This window comes from Dermacentor silvarum, chromosome 7 (assembly GCF_013339745.2).
Source record: "Dermacentor silvarum isolate Dsil-2018 chromosome 7, BIME_Dsil_1.4, whole genome shotgun sequence".
Lineage (NCBI taxonomy): Eukaryota > Metazoa > Arthropoda > Arachnida > Ixodida > Ixodidae > Dermacentor > Dermacentor silvarum.
In genome coordinates this window covers 22,810,252-22,816,251 of record NC_051160.1, presented here as the reverse complement: position 1 = coordinate 22,816,251, position 6,000 = coordinate 22,810,252, and the positions used below count along the sequence as shown (strand labels likewise).

General features: G+C 51.9%; 1 non-coding gene across 1 annotated transcript; it reads left to right on the top strand.

Moving 5' to 3' along the window:
• The first annotated feature begins 458 nt into the window (after nt 1–458).
• Nucleotides 459–581, top strand: LOC119459817 (U6atac minor spliceosomal RNA). Its single transcript, XR_005193818.1, has one exon. It is a non-coding gene; the product is annotated as a U6atac minor spliceosomal RNA (small nuclear RNA).
• The last annotated feature ends 5,419 nt before the right edge of the window (nt 582–6,000 follow it).

Here is a 6,000-nt window from a genome sequence, read left to right as displayed (position 1 = left end):
TGTCTAAGTTTATACAGCTGATAAAACTACTATCCTTACCACGTATAGCTCTACTAATTTGCTATCGCAATTGATGCTTCGCCTTTCGGGTGAAACTGCGACATTTGTACTACGCGAAATAAACAGCTGTAACAAACTACTTTGACCGAGGCCGTGCACAAAATAATTTAAGTGTACTTGAAATACTATGACAATACACACAGAGTCAGGAGTTGATTATTCACGCGGACGGGCCTCCTTCCAGCAATAGTTTATTTGTATCCTGGAATTAAACTTTCAGGAAATGAAATTTCCAATAAACAGATCGATGCACAGAACCTACGGTAGTAGGCCCATCCTCATATACCCTGCGTAGATTACGTAACTTACCTTCAATTTCGCCGCAACGACCAGACAGTCAAATGTGTGGCGGTCGCAATACGAGGGCTATATATAGCCGCGCACGACTCCCTTATAACGTGTTGTATAAAAGGAGAGACGGTTAGCACTCCCCTTGATAAGGACGGAACGGCCCCTGGGCCTCAACACACATACGGTTAAGGCACAGCCGCCTACTTCGCGGCACTTAACCACATTTTTTCATGGAAAGAACAATGAGAATTTGCCCTTCGTCTGCGATCCCACCCACCCACCAGCGAGAAGTGAACACCAATCTCGAAGGCCATGCTTTGCCGTACACAACAGACAAGACGACGGAGGAGACCAACGTATTCTTCCACCGTGGAGGAGACCTCGTGACGTCATAGCCGCCACGTTGCGAATCCACTCACGGCGGGAGGAACCTGACATACTTTTTTTTTTTTTCTTGAAAACCACGCAGTGAAAACGGCGCCAAGTGTCTATACTGAACGATCCGGACCAAAAAATGCGATCTCGACAAGAAACTTGAGCAAGAAGAGAGCAGCGGTATAAGCGCAAGATCACTCTATTTTATGACACGCAGGCAAAAGCAGACGTCTCTGCATGCGCGAGCTATAGCCATATAGGGTACTTTAACATTTACAACCTTCAAAAAAAGTACTTGACTGTGCATGCTGCAGCAAAGAAAACAAGAGCACACGCCCGAGATGCGATCGCTCGCCCGCGCGCTTCGTGCATTCGGCTCGAGATCCATACACTGGCGCCATCTATACACAACTTCCGCAGAGATGCACGGACAGACGCCGCGCAGCTAGCGCAGGCCGCCAAGTTACTAAGTGGTTTTGTTCGAGAAAGGAAAGGTTGGACGTTATCTTCTGCAGCCCTTGAGGGAGCACGGCTCAGCGCCAATGGCCGCCAAGTTTCCAAAGCGCGGCATTCATTCCTTCATCTAAAGAAGTCCTTCCTCCCTCCCCTTTCCTCCTCCGCCCATTCCTGAAGTGCCGCGCTTATCGGCTTGTCCGTTAGCGCGAATACCATCCACCAGCGGCCGTTGTTTTACAGCATCTCTCCCCGCCGGCCTACCTTTTCCCCCAAGTTGCTCCAGCGCTTGTTCAGATTCCGGTTCTGCCCGCTCAGCCCTTTCGCCTCTTCTTCGATGCCTCATTATCAATAGCTGCTCGGGCTCTCATTTCTTGCGTATTTTGTGTAACGTTTCGTATCATCTCCCCCAGCCCCCTCTCCATCTTCAAGGATCTGACGTCAGCACAGAACCGGCGCTGCGACGGAGTATGCGTGCGTTCAGGGGCGGCTCTGTGTAATGAGCCCCCATTACACGGCAGCCCGGTGAAGGGCGCCGATATAATGGCGACCGCCGGAAAGCAAAGCAAAGGCATCGCGATAGACGAGAAGCGAGATGCGCGATTACAGAAGAGACTGCGCGCTCGAGCGAAGGGCCCTGAGCGAGAGAGCGCCCGACAAAAGGCGTGTCGAGTCGGCTCGAAAACCGGTCGTCGGGTTCACGAAAAACGCTAGCAGTTCGACCGGGCCGGGCCTGCAAGAGGTGCATTTGCAAAACGTAGGTTGACTCGTTCGACCCACTCGGCAAGCTGCGTGTAAACGCGGTCTGTTCTAGAACTGGGTCGGTTCGACTTATACGACTCGATTTCGCTCGCGTCCAGGACGTTCACGCAAACGAAGTGAATGAAATCAACCGACTATACGTTACGTCTCTCCCCTATATTTCGTCGCTTGTCTGTTTCTGCGCTGTAGTTTCTCATTGTGGACTACCGACTAGCCCGTTCTTGAACCTGGCTTCAATAAATTTCTATAGATACCCGCCCGTCTTGAACCACGCATAAAAAGAGCACGCAAAATTTCGAACGCCCCCCTAGCGCCAATAGAATCCATTAATCAATCAACTTCGAGCGCTGCCGCAGGCATGCAGTCAACGTCACTAGATTAGTTGGCTTAATCCGCGCCGTAACGATGACCGTGGCCCAAAACCACCGCGGCCAAAACTAAACGTGTGGCCATTACGCCCCGAGGCGTCGTTGAAGTGCCGTAGCTCAGCCACGATGCGCTTGGCTGCCGAGTCGCTTGGCGACTCGGCAGGACACGTGTATGATATCAAGAAATACACAAACTACACGCGTTTGCGCAGACTGGAGAAGAAAACAGAAAGAGAGATGCTGTGCTGCCTAGTTAGTAGAAAAGCGATATGTAGAGTTGGGGGGGAGTCTGCTGCTGACCAGCATTATACACGCGTCAGTTTATCGCCGCTCCTCCGGTTTATCTCTCCCAAGGTGTCGACGGCGGAGTTGCGTGAGCTTTCGAAATCGCTCCTGCGCCCACTATCAAGACTACACGCACACAGTCTTTCTCACACCAGGCAAGCCGGTCTATCTATCTATCGCTTTTTTTTTCTTCTCTCTTTTCTACATTCCACGACGAAAAGCGGAGACGCACGCAACAGCGTGCATATGCCAGAAAAACCCTCGGCACGCAAGGCTTTGCCTCTCGGCAAGGACGACGTTAGCCACCATAGCGACGTGGACGAGTTTCTGTGCAGCAACAGCCGCGCCACCGAGTCCTAGCCATCTACAGTTCAAAAGAGGGCGCGCTCGAAACACGTGCCGACCGCAACGCGCGTCACCGAAGAGTCGCGCAAAAAGCCCCTTTTCAAACTGCGTGCGCGCTGTGACTCGCTCTCGGCAAAGCCGTCAAAAGTGCGTCGGATCGCTGCTCCGTTTTTTTTTTTTTTCCTCCCGCTTGCCGCCCTTCACTTTCAGTTCTCTCTCTCACTCTTCTACCTATCCTTTTATATACTATTTATTTTTTTTTCCCGGCTTTCTCCCCGTCACCATGCGCCTCGTTCGTAAACCGGAAGGTCGCGCCGCCACTGCCGCCGTCCCGCCGATCGCACAATGCGCGTCCCGAGTGTATGTACAGGCGTCGGCGTGGCTCCCGCTCGCTCCCGTGACAGTTGCGTGCAGTGCCTAGTTGCCACCTAGTTGGGAGTTTACCGAAGACGTCAGGCAAGGATTCGAACTTTCTCGAAGTCTTACACGTCCGACTAATGAATGACGCAAACTCAGCCATCGGGCAACGCCGTAGTGTAAATGTTGCGCCGGTTATTCCCGACAACGTAGACTGAAATCTGCACATTTTACAATAATTCACCGCCACCTGTCGACGAAGTCACCTCCACCACGTATGACGTCTCACTTGGGACGACGTTTATTAGGTCCGGGAGCTCGTCCGCGAACCAAAGCAGCAAATACGCGATGATAATAAACGCCCACAACAACAACAACAACAACAACAACAACAACAACAACAACAATAATAATTTAATGCGACTAGCATTTTTAGTTCCTCCCCCTCACAGATTGTACAAATACAGGTGTCTATACGGTGTCTCGCTACATTGCTTCAATGTTAATCGCATCAACGTGAACATTCACCGTGCGATAGGTTCTGCAGGATTTTCTCTTATTTTGCCACGTGGGATTTGCCGCTAGTCATACACAGCATAAAAATTACTCCACCTCCTGCTAAAGGGAACCATGTGTGGATGCGAAGCAGCGGGGAGATGGTTAGCTTGAGCGGGAGATGGTTTCGCAGCAGCGGCCCGAGCGCTCATCGCAGCGCTCCGTCATTTTCATACCGCGGAACTACCTTGGCGCCCCCAGCGGAGTATGCAGCTGTCGCACCACCTGTCGTGCGCGCCGCTCCGGATTCCTAGAGGAGAGAAAGGGGGGAGCCTAGGAGAGGAGAGAGTGGGAGGGGACGCGCATGCGCTGTGGGGGTGTGGGACGCGGGCGCCGCTTCGTACAGTAGATGATTCCTAGAGGAGAGAGAGGGGGAGGGGACGCGCATGCGCTGTGGGACGCCGCAGGAGGGACGGACAAAGCCCCCGCCATAAGCTGCTTCGCATCTAAAAGAAGCAGGGGGGGGGGGAAGGGGTGGACATCGTCTGATTTCGCCTTCACCTATAAATGCGGCCGGACATCGCACCGGCGACCTCGTGCTTAGTCAGCGCAACGCCATATAGCCGCTAAACCACCGCGGCGGCGGGTAAGGACATCAAATCTGCAAGTGAGCTTTTTCTTTTTCAGTTTATCAGCCCATGGAGGAACGTCAACTGTCACACCGGCGATCTGGCGTACGACATCGTGCTCGGCCGCTGACCAGCACTCACCGAACTGAACCACTCGTGACGATGCAACCACTATGTAGAGATTTCTGCCACTGCATATCGCTGTGGCCTGCCTCTCTTCATTGTCTCGCTAGTTCGAGCTGTTTTCGACAATCATCATCATCGGCAGCCTATTCATGTCCACTGTAGGACGAATGCCTCTCCCAGCGATCTCTTGTCTCGTGGCAGCCGACACCATCTTATGCATGCAAGTTTCCTAACTTCATCGCACCACCTAGTTTCTCTGCCGTCGACGAGCTTACGCTTCCCTTCTAGACACCACGTGCCAATTATCCCAGCAGCCAACTATCTCGAACACTCGGGTGAGGAGTCAAGCGCGGTTAACGGAGATGGAAAATAACGTTGCACGGCGTGGCGTCAATCACACAGTGGCGGCTGGATACATCTGTAAATGCTGCAAGAAAAAAATTGTGGGTTCGAACCCAAAACCTACAGAGAGAGAGAGAGAGAGAGAGAGACCGATCTCCTAATGGCAGGGTCACGTGACAGCCTCGGCACGACCGCTTCGCCCTGCACCTAACTGAACGCAGGCAGCCCCGGAAAGTATACAAAAGAGCGCGCGGGCGGAGGGAGGTTTGCATCGCCGAGCGTGAGTCATCGCGCTCGCAAACGGCTCGGCGCATGTGTGCGTAAGCGTCGTCTGCAAAGGGCAGCTTCTCCAAACCACACCTCGCGCCGTCGGCGAAAGGCAACAGAATCGGGCAGGCAGCGAGCAGTTGCAAAAAACAGAAAGAAAGAAAAGGAAGGGGAATAAAAAAAAAAAAAGAAGAAGAAGAAGAGAGACATGCCCTCTTCGGTCACGGTACGCTGAGAACCTCGACCATGTTACCCGAAAAAAAAAAAAAAAAAGAAAAGAAAGAATAAGCTGGAAAAAAAAAAAAAACTAAAAGAAACCGGTGGAATCGTGCTACTGTATACAGGGCGTTTCGCAGCTTCACACGGCGCGCCATTTGCGCATCCCCCACGCCCCCAACCAGAATCTCCTTACCGAACACATATTGCGGTTCAATAATGTTCGTTGGCGATGTATATTCCTCGTGGTAGTGTTTCAGCGCCCACAAAGCGTATAGCAAAGAAAGTAAGAACGAAAGGAAAAGACAGAGTGCTTTATTTGTCAATGCTTACATAGCGTGACAGCCGGGATTTTTTTTTTTTTTCCTATACACTTTCTATGAGCTGAAAACACTGCCCCGAAGAATAAATTGTAGGACGCCCTCCATCACGGGTGCGATCTGATATAGCGCTTCGGAAAGCGAACCGTTATATAAGATCGCGCTCCACACATTTCATCCCCTCGCGCGTCCAATATCTTGCATTCAGAACCACTTGACCTATTCGCGGTGAACACATGCGAAAAAAACAAAAAACAAATCGTCACAGCCTCCGAGATCGGCCCAGAGTACATCCTGTTAGAGTGCCCG